This window comes from Ruditapes philippinarum, unplaced genomic scaffold, assembly GCF_026571515.1.
Source record: "Ruditapes philippinarum isolate M1 unplaced genomic scaffold, ASM2657151v2 ctg532_1_1_1_1, whole genome shotgun sequence".
NCBI classification, from domain to species: Eukaryota; Metazoa; Mollusca; class Bivalvia; order Venerida; family Veneridae; genus Ruditapes; species Ruditapes philippinarum.
The window spans coordinates 87,779-107,574 of NW_026867201.1; the positions used below are offsets into that span (position 1 = coordinate 87,779).

The window sequence follows — 19,796 nt, forward strand, 5'->3', positions numbered from 1 at the left end:
CATTACGCTGTTTGAAATAAAATGAAAACAAACAGTTTGATTTTCGACTATTTGGCAATATCTTTATTACTTTGCACGGCAATAACAAAGTGACATTTTCTATTTAAATTTGAAAAGTAAGTCTATAAATTGCATATCCTGGATTATAAATATAGAAGTTAAATGCTGGAGCTGATATAAATGTTTACAAAGATGTTTAAATGTCTTCATGAAAGACAATAAAAGATGATGAATGTCACAAATTTCTGGATCGATTAGATGCATGATAAAATGGGTATTGTATATAATTATAACAGTGATTTTTATGTATATAAACAACCTTTGAATACTGAGGGAAGCAATAACAGGCACAAGGCAACCATCATTTAATAAGTTCAACCATCATTATATACGCAATTTTGTATAACTATGTACACCTACATTTTCAGTCGGATTGTTTAAAATACGTATTATCGCTGAAAACTGAACTTGACCCAACCTCAAAACGAAGACTGACTTGTCTCAAAGTGTTAGTGCAGTACTAAGAGTTGTATATCTACCTCGACTACTTTATACTACAATATACATTTTTCAAGAAGTATATATATATTAAGAGATTAATACACGACAGAGTAGGGCCGGAAGGTGATAATCGGCCCGCAAAATGAATAATGGCCCCGAGGGCTTCAGCCCGAGGGCATTATTCATTTCAGGGCCGATTATCACCTTCTGGCACAACTATGACGTGTATTAATGTCTTTAATACACTTGGTAGATCTAATAGTAGCATTTTTCTAAAACAAATACTTTGATATTTCTTTCGTTGAAATTCCTGTCTGTACTTCTACTGTACAGTTATTTCTACAGAGTTGTTTACTTTTTATGTGTACAAAGTACACTAGAATCTAGAAGCAAGTATTATTTTCATTTTTTTTTCGGAATGAATTTATCGTATTAGATCTATTTATTTAAATTTCAATAGTTAAAAAACTGTGTTTGTACGAAATTCGCCTTTAAAGCATCAAGCGATTCGTTTCACTTTTACAGTTAACTGTTTGATGACGTAAAATCTGACGTCATTTCAGTTTGTGCACGTGTATTAGTTCTGCGGGCTGATAACTAGTTCTCGGCCCCGGGCCGCAAACTCATAATAGGTCACGTGACACTCATAATCAGTTGAAATCATGGACAATTTTGTTACTATATATAGTAACAAGCGTATTAATACCTAATTAACAATACGATAAAATATAAAGGTATCAATTTTGTATTTTATGGAAAAAAATTTTATTAGTAACTGGAATGAAGTAACAATGCAATTAAAAATTACGAGACACTTTGAAACACAGATTCTTTGATTGTTATTCGATGTGGCCTGATTGAATCATATGAACAGCATATTGACACCTCTTTCAAAACATTATGATGTTTAATTTCATAAGGATATTGTTAAACACATCGTGTTACAAAAATTAAAAGTAAAAATGTAGTATATGATAAATGTGACCGATATATTACAATCAATAGAAAGTGACTGCCACAAGTGCAGAAAGAAGTACATCAAGTGTAAGTTATGAACTTTTATTCATTCAATTTATGATTCATCATTATAACTGAAATTGATTTCAAATGAAAAAGGTTTGATGGGTAGTATTTGATTAAATCTCGTTTTGATGTTGAACGTCTATCAATGTCAGAGATGGGTACGATTTATATAACAGCAATAACATAACTTTGATATGAGTTAGGAATTATGACATTAAAATTTGTCTTTTGCTGTAGTCGTGTCTTAAAATGTTTACGTAGCAAATTCAAATAAGGAAATATTATTATTCATTATTACATTGATAATCTATTTTTGTGTCTGTAAAATGTGTCATTCACGTTCAGTCTGTAATATCTTGGTAAAGTTATCATTTATAATTTACAACATCTAAGTAAAAACAAACTGATTGATTTTACTGAATGAAACGTATTACTTTCAACGTTACTTGAAATTGAAAACAGTAATAGTAAAATAGTACCAAAGAGGGTGATTTCTACTTAGTCACAATATGATATTTCATAACAAGTTACGCCCATTGTGATACCAAAACACTAATAAATCTGTTTTCTCTTTTAAATGTGTCCATTTTCATTTTTTATTAAATATTTTTTAATCAATTAGGTATATACAAAAAGAACGATTGATCAAGTGAATTAAGATATTCCTTTTTCTCTATGATGTCAGTAAAAACCCACAAAGTAAACCTTTTTAAGCAAAAAATAACAAACAGTTAAATGTAACAAGATTGCAATTGCAGGTAGATGCAGGTGAATAAATTAAACATTAGATATCAAAACAGTGCAAGCAAGCATGTAATTTAAACCAATTACAATCAAAATAAATAATCAATGTATTTACTGAATATTAGGTGGTTTTGCTTCCTAATCTTGTCGAAGATTGATCATTGTTAACACAAAATGAATTTAACTTTTTTTCATATTAGACAAAATGATTGCCCCCTTGAAAATAGAAGATACGATATTGAATGAAAGTTGTGTATTGCATAAACAAAGTGTGTTTTGCCATTTTTATATTAATGCTTTAATCTGTTGTAGATACTGTTACATATATCTTACATGAACTGTAAGTTTAAATTTAAGGCACCGTAGAACATACTAAAAACTTTTATATATTTGAATCACGTTCTGTGCAACAAAATCCAACATTACAAAACATAAAGAAATCAATCTAAGCCGCTCATCAATAACACAGAAACACATTACATGTATTAACAAAATTCTATAAAAAACTAGCATAAAACTTAAAAAGTATTCACAGGATATTATCCTTTTGAAAAAAAATGAATAACATCAATGAGAACCAGCCTTATATCCGCACAAACACACACATCAATTGTTAAAGATATATGACAAAGTCAAACCAAATTGCCTTCAAAGAAATGAAGGTTAATAAACCTAAGTAGATTCAGTCATGTAAATTATGAGCTCTATACGTATCTCTCATTCAAAATGATAAACATTTCATCTATCTTGTAAAAAAAATTATAATACGAAATTAAAACATCAAGTTTATTCCAGTTTTTCTATAGTACAAATGGAAAAAAAATCTATAGTACAAATCGAAAAAATTTAAAAAGTTATTGTTATTTCCATACATGCAATCGTTCCAAAAATAACAATTGTAAACAAGATTGCATTTGAGAAAAATGCTATGCCACCGCATTAATACAACACTAAATAGTAGTGTAGGAACAGATTTTTTTTGTTTCTATACAATTTTGAAGATTGTCATAATGCATAGATCCCTGACTAATCTTATTCTTATTATCAGATTAGTGGTTAAATCTGTTGTTAACTCAATAAAAGATCAGAGTAGGAATATATCAATGCACTCGAGTCTAGTGAATTTGGTGGTGAAGGTCTAAATTTCATGACTACATCAAAGGACAACACAGTAAGACACTTTGTCAAAACCTAGGTCAGCTGAAATCAAAGTTCACTTTACATCTTAATCTGTGCACATGGTTCAAATTTCATAGCTGTACATCAAAGGACAAGAAAGTAGGTCACATCATCAAAATCTAGGTCACCTGATATCAAAGTTCAATTTTACAACTAAAACTGCGCACATGGTCACAATTTCATTGCTGTACATCAAAGGACAATAAAGTAGGTCACTGTCCCATTGGGCAAGTCAAAATTTTGGACCCAAGGATTTAATTCAAAACAATCTTGATACAGTCCACCAAACAACATTTCAAGTCAAATATCTAAGCTGTAGCTTTCTCCCATTCAGAAAACATTTGTTTTATTTTCTGTTTTTACTATGTGTACATAATAAGAATCACTGCCCTGGGCAGGGCCAATTTTGACACTAGGGGAACAATTTGAACAACTTTGGTAGAGGACCTATAGATGATATTATATAGCAAACATCAAAGCTCTATGCCTTAATTGTACCTTCAGACAAAAATATTTTTTTATATTTTTACTATATGTACATAATGAAAATCAATGACACCCGGGGCGAAACCAATTATGACCCCAGGGCTATAATTTGAACAATCTGGGTAAAGGTTCACTTTGCAAAGTCTCATGCCATATATTTAACCTCTAGCCTTTGTCAATTCAGAGAAGAAGATTTTTCAATTCAGAGAAGATGATTTTTTAAGTTTTTACTATATACATATATGGAAAACCTATGGCCCCCGGGGCGGGGCTAATTTTGACACTAGAGGCAAAATTTGAACGACATTGGTAGCGTACCTATAGATGATATCATTTAACAAATATTAAAGCTCTAAGCCTTGTACCTTCAGACAATAAGATTTTTTGATTTTTTACTATATGTATATATTGAAAATCAATGACCCCCGGGGCAGGGGCAATTTTGACCCCAGGGCTATAATTTGAACAATCTTGCTAGAAGTTCACTTCACAATGTTTCATGCAAAATATCTAACCTCTAGCAGTTGTCAATTGCTAGAAGAAATTTTTTTTAAGTTTTTACTATATACATATAAGGAAAACCAATGACCCCCGGGACGGGCCTTTTTGACCCCAGGCCTTTTGGGTCTTTACAAGAAGGTATTTTAAGTTTTTACTATATGTACATATAGTGAAAATCAATGAACCCCGGGGCGGGGCCAATTTTGACCCCAGGGCTATAATTTGAACAATCTTGGTAAGGGTCTACCAGACAATGCCTTATGCAAAATATCTAAGCTCTGGGCCTTTTGGGTCTTTACAAGAAGGTATTTTAAGTTTTTACTATATCTACATATAGTGAAAATTAATGACCCCCGGGGCGGGCCGATTTTGCTCCCAGGGCTATAATTTGAACAATCTTGGTAGAGGTCTACCAGACAATGCCTTATGCAAAATATCTAAGCTCTAGGCCTTTTGGGTATTTCCGAGAAGATTTTTTAAATTTAGTCTTATAATTCCTTTTGGTTGCCATGGCAACCAGATTTCTGCATGGAATGAAATTCTTTGAACAACTTTGGAAGCCCTTCACCCAAGGATCAATCCTGCCAAGTTTGGTTGAAATTGGACTAGTGGTTTTTCACAAGAAGATTTTTTAAGTTCACTATATAATCTATATAACACACACACACACAAACAAACACACACACACACACACACACTATATCTACATATAGTGAAAATTAATGACCCCCGGGGCGGGCCGATTTTGCTCCCAGGGCTATAATTTGAACAATCTTGGTAGAGGTCTACCAGACAATGCCTTATGCAAAATATCTAAGCTCTAGGCCTTTTGGGTATTTCCGAGAAGATTTTTTAAATTTAGTCTTATAATTCCTTTTGGTTGCCATGGCAACCAGATTTCTGCATGGAATGAAATTCTTTGAACAACTTTGGAAGCCCTTCACCCAAGGATCAATCCTGCCAAGTTTGGTTGAAATTGGACTAGTGGTTTTTCACAAGAAGATTTTTTAAGTTCACTATATAATCTATATAACACACACACACACAAACAAACAAACACACACACACACACACAGGTGAATCGCTATATGCCACCGCATCGCAGATGCTGCGGTGGCATAAAAATAGTAAGCTGCCTTTCAACAATAGGCATTTGTTTTATTCATATTGTGCATTCACTTGGCCAATTCTTTGAAAGCTACTTAATTGATGATTTGGAAATGTTCTCATCATAATACACAGAGGTGTAAAAGAATGTGCAAAGCTGAAAGCATTTCACAGTCTCACAGATAACGTCTTAACCCGTCTGAGATAATACAAATGTAAACATTATTAAAACATTTGATTTGTCACAATATAAATAAACATTAAACACATACAACAAAAGCAAGCAAACAAAGAAAACCAAACAAGCAAAACCTGAACAAAATGTATCTTACGAAAGATTATCTATTATTTTTTTGATAACATTTAGCACTCATTTAAAGAAGCTATACTAAAGTCAAAGAGGGAAAAATATAAATTCCAAATTCTTACATCATCTGAGACACAAGTAGTTCAGTCACATCATGTCTAAATCTCACATTTTAATCCCTTTTTGATAGGATATATTTTGTCAACGACATTAAACCAATTTGTGAATTCAGTAATATGGTCCGGGTAAACATTGCCAAAATTTTGTATAAAACTATAACTGTTATAACTATTTCGTTTTGAATAATACGTGTATACAATATGTAAATGTATGCTGATATACAGATTGATAGGGACGTGGATAATAGCTTGAATGTTTTAGTACTGTCCATGAACAGGCTCAATCAAACAGAGCCATCAACATTTTCATTTATTTTGCCGTTTTGAGTGTTCTGTTGGGATTCTGTTTTTCTTTATTTTATGTAATCTTACATGTCTGATCTTATTTGGCAAATGTAAATTAATATTATGTACTCAATGGAGATTTATCTTAAAAATGTCACTTTATGTCATACTGTCTGACAACTTATTTAAACTTTAGGTTGTCTGGGATTTGAATTATGTCAAATTTATTTTATTTGAATATGGTAACAATTGACCTGAATACGTTTATGAAGCGATGAGAGTAAAGGACGCATTTGCATATAAATCATAGAAGCAGATGAAAATAAACACTCAAACAAATATACTACTCTTCGATATCTATTGTTGTTTTCCTTTGCGGCACACTCATCCTTTTATTTTGGGACCATAAACCGTATTTCATAAAATGACGCTCACTTGGAGCATTAAAAGTTCCATGAATATCGTCGTATGATAACATATGTTTCCAAATGCAAAATTTCACCATAGTGCTGTTTTAATATTAAATACTGCTTAAGCTCGGGGGCTTGGACGGTTACCTTACATTGACTCGAACCACTACTATTTCAATCAAGCAAGCTTGCAATGTTTTACAATTTTGCCGTTTCATGCCTTTTTCAAAATAATTATTTTCTTTATTTAATAAAATGTCATAAAATAGCAATTTGAGCCTCTGTCTGTAGAATTATATCACAAATTTCTATATATTTCCATATATTTCTTAAAATGGTTATTTTATGAAAATTCAATTTTGACCAATGACGTTATTATAAACTGTTAAATAATGAATACCCACCTCATGTAACACATCAGATATACGTTGTGTTCTTGGTGTTATGTTCTTTTTCATTTATATTATGGTCAATTATGTACACGTAAAGGTATTTTACCGGAAACTTTTCAAATGTTTTCAGAACAGCCATAAGAAATACTAATTATGAGATAAATGTAATTTAACAGTATGCATAGGAGTGGATATTTCTAGCTAAAAGAGACGGTACCTCATTTTATTTATTACTTCTTTGTATTGTCAAAATATATGTAGAAAATGGGAGTACCTCGAGCACAATTTTATATGCTTTGTATCTTTTTGAATATGCCTTCATTTTACGTAGTATTTCAATTTTACAAATAACATACATGGTAACATAATACATTTCTTGTTTGTTTTAGATACTCAAAGTTGTTAACTACCTTTCCAGATGCATACATCTCCAAGGTAAGGAATGCCTAACCACATAATAACGGAAGCGTTATGTTTCCTCATGTCAAAATAATTTGGAGACTACAGCAAAGAATGCGTGCTATTGTCAACTTTAATTAACTTAAACACAAAGTGTGTTTTGGGTAGTATTATTTTTTCTTGAAAGTACATTCAAAATACAAGATATTTTTAAATGCAATGCAGGTGTAAATGCTAAGTTTTTATCTTAAATTGCTAAATTCATATTTCATTTATTAAAACCTAGCTTATCAGTGCTTCGAATTTTCCTTAAAAATGCTTTTTTTAAATCAATTAAGGGTCATACCTAAAACATGCACCATTAGCTTCTGACAACTTTTTTCTGACCATCATTGCTAGTTGTAAAATATGGCAATAATAGTAATTTTCTATAAAATGCCTTTTCTTAAGTAAAATGATAATAACCCAACAGTTACTGTACTCAAGTAAAACATGACAGTGCTTATGCAATGCTTTACTTCCCAATAACATTTTTTAACGTAATGCCTGTGGTCTACACGTACATTATATAGGGAAAAGAGCACACGAATGTAATTAACCTATTAAATTATAAAGAAATCAATGGGATTTGTTTTGATTTGGTTTTAAGTCACACCAACACTGTAACGATGATATGGCCACTTTCTAGATTTAATGAATCTCTAAATAACCCTTCAATGTTACACAAAATATGCGGGGTAAGATAAACTAAGATGAATTCAAATGTTTAAACAACTTGTTTTCCTGTTTGTAACATGTAATGAGCAGCAACTATGCTTTGATATATTTTTTTTAAAAGTGTTTTATCTTGTCGGTTTACTTTTCAAACCGCAAAATAGACAGTAACATATTGCTAATCAATTCACTCTTAGTTTATTAATATCTGTGCACAAATTATACTGTTTTGTACGGAGCCCCTAAGGTGACATTTTCCACACTTTTTTCCCCGGAATTTAATTCGTTTTTACGAAATAATAATTCGTAATTACGAAATAATAATTCGTTTTTACGAAATATTAATTCGTAAATACGAAATATTAATTCGTTTTTACGAAATATTAATTCGTTTTTACGAAATATTAATTCGTAATTACGAAATATTATTTCGTTTTTACGAAATATTAATTCGTAATAACGAAATATTATTTCGTAATTACGAAATATTAATTCGTAAATACGAAATATTAATTCGTTTTTACGAAATATTATTTCGTAATTACGAAATTTTAATTCGTAAAAACGAAATGTTATTTCGTAATTACGAAATAATAATTCGTAAATACGAAATAATATTTCGTAAAAACGAATTAATTTTTTTCAAGCGTTTCAAAAAGTTTTGGTAATAGTTATAAATAAGGCCTCAAAACTAAGTTTCTGACTTAATATAAGGCATGTACATGCAATATAAATAGTGATTTTTGTTCTCCCCAAGTTTTTTAACTTTACAATATTGTACATAAATTAAAATAATCGCATGTCAATAGCGTTGAGCCACAGCCGTGATAGTACACGCGCTAGGAAAATTTACTTAAAATGGGGGTCCTGTGCTTCAAATCGTAACACGGACATTTCTAATAATAAATTCATTTTAAATTGATTAGATTAGTGAAAGTCTGGACCAACACCCCCCCCCCTCCTCGTCCCATTAGTTTTACTAATGTATATGATAAAAGAACGGAATAATATAGCATGTTTCTGTTTTAAAGATACATGTCGTAAAAGATTGCCTCAAACATTAAAACATTGCTGATAGGAACATGTATTTGACAGTGGGGAAAAAGACCATTTTCAATAGAGAATGACTTCTCACTCAAAAACCCTGTTCATTTAAATATAATAACTTGAGAACCATTCGGCTTATAATCGCAAAGTTGATCAAGGCATGTAAATGACCCATTTGTGAGATTAATAGGTTCTTTATCAAGCTCAAAATGACCTTAAATAAGATTTCGTAAAAACGAATTAATATTTCGTAATTACGAAATAACATTTCGTTTTTACGAATTAATATTTCGTAAAAACGAATTAATATTTCGTAAATACGAATTAATATTTCGTAATTACGAAATAATATTTCGTAAAAACGAATTAATATTTCGTAAATACGAATTAATATTTCGTAATTACGAAATAATATTTCGTAAAAACGAATTAATATTTCGTAAAAACGAATTGATATTTCGTAATTACGAATTAATATTTCGTAAAAACGAATTAAATGCCGGGGTCAAAGTGTCGAGAATGTCACCTTAGGGGCTCCGTAGTTTTGACTCCTTACAATCAGTTTTCTTTTGAATATATGTGAACATTTTCGTTAAACTAAACAAGATGCTTTTAATGGAAAAATATAGATAAATAAACGAACTGACTTAGATGTCCAGTAAATATTACATATTTGTATCTCTTCTTTTCTTCTTTGATAAACTGTCGATTTACCGATTAACAATATCACTAACAAATATGTCACATTATATTTTATTGCAGATAATTAACCTCACACTCTTTCTTTGGACATGCTTCATTTCTAACTATACAAACAGTACTATCTAAACAAAAACATATCTGGCTTTGTATAATTGTGATAAAATAAATGAAAAGGCTTATTCATATCTTTGTTAAAATTCTTATTATACCCCCAAAAACGAAGTTTGGGGGGTATATAGGAGTCACCCGGTGGTCGGTCGGTCGGTTGGTCGGGCGGTCGGTCGGTCGGTCGGTCGGTCGGTCCAGACGTCCGTTGCATTTTCCTTGTCCTGAGCATAACTTGAAGACTAATGGTTGGAATTCAATATAACTACATACAATGGTCAAGCACATTGAGAGGAAGTGCAGTGCACAAGAACCATAACTCTATCTTGACTAATTACAGAGTTATTGCCCTTTGTTACTTTTCCTTGTCCGGGGCATAACTTGAAAACTACTGGTTGGAATTCAAAACAACTTCATACAATTGTCAAACGCATTGAGGGGAAGTGCAGTGCACAAGAACCATAACTCTATCTAAAGTAATTACAGAGTTATTGCCCTTTGTTACTTTTCCATTGCTTTTTTTTGTCCGGACCATAACTTGAAGACTAATAGTTTGAATTCAATATAACTACATACAATGGTCAAGCACATTCAGAGAAAGTGCAGTGCACAAGAACCATAACTCTATCTTGACTAATTACAGAGTTATTGCCCTTTGTTACTTTTCCTTGTCCGGGGCATAACTTGAAAACTACTGGTTGGAATTCAAAACAACTTCATACAATTGTCAAACACAATAAGGGGAAGTGCAGTGCACAAGAATCATAACTCTATCTAAAGTAATTACAGAGTTATTGCCCTTTGTTACTTTTCCATTGCCTTTTTTGTCCGGACCATGACTGGAAGACTAATGGTTGGAATTCAATATAACTACATACAATTGTCAAGCACATTTAGAGGAAGTGCAGTGCATAAGAACCATAACTCTATCTTGACTAATTACAGAGTTATTGCCCTTTGTTACTTTTCCTTGTCCGGGGCATAACTTGAAAACTACTGGTTGGAATTCAAAACAACTTCATACAATTGTCAAACACAATAAGGTGAAGTGCAGTGCACAAGAACCATAACTCTATCTAAAGTAATTACAGAGTTATTGCCCTTTGTTACTTTTCCATTGCCTTTTTTGTCCGGACCATAACTTGAAGACTGATGGTTGGAATTCAATATAACTTCATACAATGGTCAAGCACATTGAGAGAAAGTGCAGTGCACAAGAACCATAACTACATCTTGACTAATTACAGAGTTATTGCCCTTTGTTACTTTTCCTTGTCCAGAGCATAACTTGAAAACTACTGTTTGGAATTCAATACAACTTCATACAGTTGGCAAGGCCATTAAAAGGAAGTGCAGTGCACAAGAGCCATAACTCCATTCTGACAAAATACAGAGTTACTGCCCTTTGATACTTTTCCTTGTCAGGAGCATAACTTAAAACGTTCTGGTTGGAATTCAAAACAACTTCATACAATGGCCAAGCACAATAAGAGGAAGTGCAGTGCACAAGAACGATAAAAATTCTATCTTCAGTATTTATAGAGTTATTGCCTTTTGTTCCTTTTCTTTATATTTCTGGACTTATTACAGAGTAATTCAATTAAACTTCATCAATGGCCAACCACATTGAAAGGAAATGCAACATATAAGAAACACAACTATCTTTAATTGCCCACAACCATAACTCTATATTTCAATTCTTTTACAAGGTATTCTGTTACAAGTTACATCCTCATTTCCGAAGCAGTCTTGTGGGGGTATTAATCACATTTAGTGATAGTTCTAGTTTAAAAATGAAAAATTGAATAGTGTGATATGAATTTCAATGTTTTCTTTCAACAAAAGAGATTATGGAATGACATATGTGGGCTATTTCATCATCTAAGGTTAACACATTTACTTTACTGAGGGAAAAAATATCGCAGGTTTTGTATGTTTTGAAATTTTTGATAATGCAATAGGAATAACTTGATAATTTAAAAAACTAATGTGAATAGAAAAATAGGCCTTCCGATAATCTTACAGATTTACAGACTTGACATCTTAAAGCAGTTAAAATCAGGAACGGAAAAAGAAAGAATAGAAAAACAAAATATATCAATATAGACTTTTTCAGATTTTTTATGATTTATTGCTGCAGCTTATATATCTCAACATTATTTTAATAGTTACTTATGTATTTACTTACTAGATATGTTTAATACCTCCTAAGAGTTTAACAGATAAAGAAGAATAATAATGAAATATCATAACTTATAGCTGTATGTGTTTAGCTATAATCGAGATCAAATCTAGGTCTGATCGACTTGTAATCAGAAAAATGCTTTTAATTGTTAGAGTTAAACCACTCGCATTAAAACCTTTAAAGGGATACTCGGGCAAAATAATGACAAAAATATAAAAATGATCTTCTGTACTCAAATCACCCTAAAATGACATTTCTTAAAGTCCCAGCATGAATTTCTGTATAAATTCTATATATTTTGGGTTTGAAGCTTAAATATATCTATATATATTGTACGAAATTTAGATGCCAACAGAGTCACCGAATAGTTTAAAAAAAACAAGTCATGTGATTTGAACAAACCCTGGAAGTTACAATAACAGATATTGTGGATATTGTAGGATTGAAACAAGTCTAAGTAATTGATTTGACATGTTCTGCAACATTTCAAGAGTTCACTGTGACAACTATTGTGAAATCTAAGTGCTCTAACCTGACCCACGCGGGTCAAGTTAGGAAAACACCATTTTATTCTTTATATGGAGAAAAGTTTTATTCCTTTGACTGTTTAGTGTAATCATTTTGAGGACATTTACAGAATAATGAATGAAAAATTCGAAACTAAGAAATAAAAATTTTGCCTGTGTCTCCCTTTAACGACTTGGTATTATTATTATTATTAATTATTTATCATTTAATGATTAACGTGTCGTTGCCCTGTCCTTTTTATGTTTGGGGTCCGCCTGGGCTCCTTGCCATTGGTTCTTGTTCCTGGGTCATATGGGGGTTGCGTTCATTGAAAGCCGCCTTTCCTTGTTGATCTTGTTTTTCATATTTTATGATTTTTCTCTTACATTTTTGTAAGATATAAATATTGGAATACTTTATCAATGATTATATAATGTATAAAACACATAAATTTATAGTTTTATAAAGAATACTTATGTTAATATGATCTTAACAAGTTGATGGCTTAGCATTGTACATTTACATTTTACATGTTTACTCTTAACTGGACATAATAGAAAATGGCAATGTTCATTTGTCTTTATCGAATATTGGCTCTCTGTATAAATCAGGCATAGTATCTCTTTTTCAAAAAACAAAACAAAACAACAACATGCAAGCATAGTTAGCAAGTTATGAAGTAATCGAAAACTTAAAATTCCTATACAAATAGATAACTTTACTGAAATTTATGTATTAATTTATTTATCAAAATGTTAAATCTTGAGGTCAAAAGTCATGCTTTGTACGTTAATCACTAAGTAGCTAGCTCTTATATAATAATATTCATTCACAACATTATGTTCGTTAATATTTAAATCGTGGAAAGCAGATATATCTAAAGTTTGCCTAATATCAAATGTAATAAAGCACATACATTCAAAGCTGTACTTAAGCACAAATATTCAAAGCTGTATTTTATTATCTTGTATTATGAAAATAGCTATGAAAATAATGTTATCCGAACTAAGACATTATTTGAATCACAACTCGATATGATTTTTATCGCTCCTGACAGTTCAATCTTATCTTTTAGAACTTTATACATTTCATCTGCAGTACATGTAACTGACTATTTTGATTTTCATTTTTTATTGGAATTAAAGATTGTGCTGAAGTGCATAAACCTACGTCAATGAATCGAAAGAAGTCATTTTAAAAGTGTTTTCACAAAATGTGGTTTGAATCAAATATACTTCAAAGGTCTCTGTATACATCTATTATCAGTAACTGTTTACTTAAAGAAGAATAAAATGTGCATTTAGCTTGTTTTTATTTTATGAATGGTTTTCTGAAAAATCATTTATTTGAACAGTAAATATTTATTCAGCGGCATGCGGCCAAGTTATTACTTCATTGCTAACGTATGGAAAACATATTATGAATATATCCGGAGGAATGAGAGAGACAATTTCTTTGGATCAGTAGGTCCAACATTTGGTTCATTTACCTCTTACTACAGAATTCGTCGATTCAAGGCAACAAAATGTATTGGAAGTGATATGTGCTAATGGACACAATGTGACTTGCACTTATTATTGAAATAGAACATTGTGTCAAATCTTAGTTCTTAATACAATTTCAGTCCTATCTTCAAGTTTGCTATCAAATTGGTGTCAGTACTTAGCGATGAATCAGAAACAAATGTTAAATCATGAAATAAATACTCGACCTAGTTCAAGTCTCCTAAGTAGCATCTTTGAGAAAACAAGTAATATAATCTATGTACAAGAACTATGCAATATGTATTGACTTAAACTTTCATAAGTTAATATTTATTTTGAAAACAGTCAAGATAAGCACAAGTATTGATGTTGAACAATGAAATAGTTAAAAATGTGGAAACCACGTTTTCCCCTATTAATAATATCTCCATAATCGTCGTAAATGTAGATGTTATTTTGGTTTGGTAATGAAACCAATTGAAACAAACAAACAAACTCCAAACTCATTCTCAAATAAAAACGAAAACCATATAAAAATTTCTGCTGTCAGATATTGATAATCAATAATATATTTCATTATATTTGTTAGCTGTAACTGCTTTAACTTTAAGACCAATATCAAAGTTGCATAGTTTTATTTTAGTCTCATTAATGTTATTTAATACCACGTTGTAGAGCAATGTCCTTTAAGCTATATAAAATGTATATGAGTGCATTAAGTCCAGGTGATCAATACGATTTGAAATATGTTGAAGAAGTCATAAAACAGAAATTCGAGACAATGTATGATTTGACGAGGGCAAATGATGTGTAGCAAACCCTGCAAACAGAAGTTCAGATAATTACATAAACCAACTTAAACCATTTAAACCAATACCAATGCTATATTCAGTTCACATAATAAATAAAAATGTCCATAGTAAATTACCAAAACTTATATATCCAGAGCATCAAGTTACAAATTGTTACAGATATCAAACGTTGTAAATTCATATTAAAGTCAAGATGTTCACAATGGTTTTGTGAGTCTATGTCATTACCATTTCTACTTTTTATTAATGTCTCGACAACATAAGTTGTATAACATATGTATTTTCATTATATGGATATCAATAATATAAATGTATTTAACGCCAAGATATCTTATTTTATTGTATAATAATCAAATTAAATACTTTTATTCACTTACCGTAATCAATATTTTAAGAAAAGAATCCGTTAATCTATAACAAAAAATAAATAATAGAGAATAGAAATATTAAAATGGAGTATAATTCGAAAGATGAATATATTGTATTATAATATCAATTTTAAAGTAAAATATCCTTCCAGGCCAATAATATACTTTGTATATAAAGTACAAAAATTATAACATTGACACATACATAGAACCATTAACAACTTCTTTAAAATCAAATGGACCTAACCAAAAAATCCAACAGTATTTACAGAAAAAATACGGACACTAAAACATTGTTTTATCACGACACAAGTTGTTTTTGTCATAAAAGTCAGATGCTTTTACAACAATTGTTGAGACACATTCTTACCATTATCTCTTGCCTATTGTGTGCACTTTAACTGTCTCATAATTGATCAGAGCATAAATGTTTTATGATAAACGTCGTGGCAATAACAACTCCGGGACGAAACTTTATTTGTAAATCGCCGATTCAACATAAATAAAGGAGTAATAGTTTCATTTATCAATCACCAGGAGCATTAGTGTCAACTTTTGGAACGAAAATGTTGATAATTTAAATGTTGAACTTAAAAATAAGTTAAATATAATATGAAATTGATGATAATAAAATATCATCAAAATGTTCTTCAATTCTTCCGTACAATGCTATTGATTAATATCGACCACACATCTATTTTAGAACTGCTGGACAGTTATTCATACTCGGTATAAGAGCATAAACGGTAGCTTTCGCCTACAAAAACCGTCCATTAAGTCTTAATAAAGCTGAGCATGTGACCATTTTCTTAATTATCTTATTGAAAACTACACAGAAAATAACAATTGCCAATGCTAGTTTTAACTAGAAATGTGTCCATAGGACACGGATGCCCCCACACGCCACTGTTCTGTCAATCTTATGACTCTAGGTCAAATATTTTTTGGACTACATGTGCCACAAGTTGAAAACTAAAAATCAACAAAGGGCCATAATTCTGTTAAATTTGGTCGCAGCAAAATTCCTTCCTTTACTACCATCTACACATTAAGGTTGTTAATCCCTGGAAGTTTAAGCAAAATCTGCCATCCGGTTTAAGATGGGTTGCGTTCACAAAATTTCTGCATACTAGTATATAATGAAAAAATCAACAAAGGGCCATAATTCTGTTAAATTTGGTTGCAGCAAACATTCCTTCCTTTACTGCCATCTACACATTAAGGTTGTTCATCCCTGTAAACTTAAGCAAAATCTGCCTTCCGGTTTAAGAGGAGTTGCATTCACAAAATTTCTACATAGTATATAGTGAAAAAAACAACAAAGGGCCATAACTCTGTAAAATTTGGTCGCAGCGAAAATTCCTTCCTTTCCTGCTATCTACACATTAAGGTTGTTCATCCCTGTAAGTTTAAGCAAAATCTGCCATCCGGTTTAAGAGGAGTTGCGTTCACAAGATTTCGGGACGTACGGACGGACGGACTGACGGACGGACGGACAAGTGCAACGCTATGTGCTCCCACATTGTGGGGGCATAAAAAGAAGGCGTAACAATAATCATTGTTTCATTGTTGTTCAAGGAAAACTATAGAACAGTCTTTAGCGTGTGTACTTTTTATATCATTTCATTTTAAGAAAACAAAATGTATATACATGTAACAGCAGAAATACGTTTCCCAACCACTACGCTGTGATTGAAGCATTTGATAAAATTTCAAAACCTCAGTTTTAGTTAAGACCCTTTAGACGTGTAAAGTAAAGAAAATATAAATCACGATTCAACAAAAGTTATTTTAGCTGGATATATATTTAGACACAACTATCACATAAATTAATCTAACTAAGTCATTTAGACTTACATTTAAAAATTATATAACAAATGTATTTATTCTAGATATACATTGAATCATTACAATCATTTGATAAGAATTGAAGGTCAAGACTAGAAGATTAAAACATATCAGTTTCAGGGTCATTGAAAATGTAGAACCAAACAAAAACGTTTATAATGTGAAATAAGTACCAATCGTGATGAAAGATTTATAAAACAGTTCAGTGCCATATCTTTAATAACTGTTTGCAGCAGAATAAGTAATGTCTTTGCTAAATCTAGAGTAGTAATGTTTTCTCTATCAATTTGCTATGTCATATCAACAAGATCCCCTTCATGTGGGACTGTACGTAGAGACAACAAAATCTTCCAAATAAAATGAAAACTTTGTTTTGTCTACACCAGAGGCAAAATGTACCAGAATTAGTATGTAAAATTAAATTAATTTTGATAAATAAATATCCTAAAGAATTCTTCTTTTACACCTCTTCAGGATTTTCTTGATAAAGATGTGAGCCAAGTGTTGTACTGTGTGCATTAGATTGATTCATCTGATATAATTATTAGTTAAGCTGACACCTCTAAAATATTGCCTTGTGTTTAAGAGATTGCTGAAAGGCGTCTTAAGTTTTATTTAAACATAATATAAAAAGTAAATGGATGACAAATTATTGTTTAATCAATAAGTTGCTATTGACTTGCGTGATTACTTGAAATGAATACACATCACCGTCGCCACAGTGGATGGATGTTTCATATGTCAGTACATTTGAATTCAAATATTTTAGACGTTGAGTAAGTTTTAAATCGCGTCCACAAAATGTATTTTTTACAAATGATTAGAAAAATCTGTAGTCAAACATAAAATAATTTTTAAATTAAATGTAAAAAAATAATTCAATAATTCTGTAATTGTTTCAAATATAAATTACAATGATAAATTCCTGTAGTGCAAATGTCTTCCAAAAATTTAAGCTTAATTAGTTTTCGTCCGCTTATTCATGCTATCTAACAGACTTAACGACGTCGGAAACATTGTGAAAATATAATTTGACATTGAAATATAGATCACACTGATGAAATTAATGCAACGAATGAACTTTAACATGAACATTTCATTATGTGTATTTCTGCAATATTATTCAATTTATTTGTCTGACCTTACAGTTCTTATCGTTCATAATTGATAAATGCTATGCACATATTAGCAACTAATCTTTACAACAAAGTAAAATCTACCAATTGTTCAACCACAAAATAAAAAGGCAAACGTAATACATAAATGGGACATCATAAATACATTATTTAGATTTCTTCTCTTTTTCTTTATCCTTAAAAATAAAAACACAATCTTATTTCATGAATATTGACATTAATGGTTTCCGATTACGTATTTTGAAATTAAATGTAAACAAACAGGATGGAGTAAGATAACCATTTGGCAAAGTTTTGGCATAATTGCTTTGAAGACCAATTACGAAATGGCATTTTCCATTTCAATTTGAGAAATGAGTCCATAAATTATAGACTGTGAGGTTTCAATGTTGAAACTATTTAAAACGTTATTGATATGTCTTAATGTTTCAATTAGCAAACGAAAAATATAATCACTTGATTTATTAAAATTTTAATGTTATTGCATGTTGTAGGTTTTTTAAAAGAGAAATGGTACATCTGTTTATAACATGCGCTTCCCATCGACCCTCATTCCTCATTCCTATTTTGGTATATATACTACAAAATAAGATATCTTAGCATAGATGTCTGCAGTATTTGTAGGACGAAATCAAAAGCACAATTTCAACTGAAATGGAAATTCCGCCTTTTAAATTGAACATCAACAGAAATAAACGAACATGGCTTAAAGAAAAAAAAGACCTCCCATTTTAACAGACTCAAGAATAGCATATTTTCTAAACAAATAGAACCGGTGTTTATGTGTATGATATCTAAAAAAACTTAATAACATTTTGAAAAATATGAATGTTAAAAATATCAAACACTTTTATTATCTACTTTCCTTTGCTATAATGGCTTGAATTTTGACACATAAGAAGTTATTAAACCAAACCATACCCTTTTTATTGCATATCTAGGCTTATTCATTGAGAAAAATATAGTTGCCTGGACTGGGATTCGAACACAAGACCTCTCACATCCTAAGTGATCATGCTACCCCTTGAACACAGGCTTTAAATATAGTTACATGTATCAGGAAAAGGTAAAAAAAAAATGACATTTGCATATTCTTAAAATATCAATGAAACTATTAGACTGCTCTGTATTTACACCAACGGCAAAATATGATTACAAAAAATGCAACATAAAGCATCTTAATTTATCATAATTGGTCCGCTAATCTATGCAAGCAACATAAACATTTGCAAATATGGATTTAAGAAAACAATATACCAACGTACGTTTCTATTTGAATATATAAACTCAGTGGCATACTTTTAATAATAAAATGAATTTCAAGTCTTTTGAAAATTTTGTCCAGAATCATTTACTTATTATTTTATAAACATTTTGGGTGCAATTCATTTAGTCATTAGTAAAAATATAAACATATCATTCATCATGTTACAGC

General features: G+C 30.8%; 1 long non-coding RNA gene across 6 annotated transcripts in view; it reads right to left on the reverse strand.

Moving 5' to 3' along the window:
* Positions 1 to 19,796, reverse strand: part of LOC132735272 (uncharacterized) — a 135,515-nt gene that overhangs the window by 54,371 nt on the left and 61,348 nt on the right. The window lies entirely within an intron of this gene.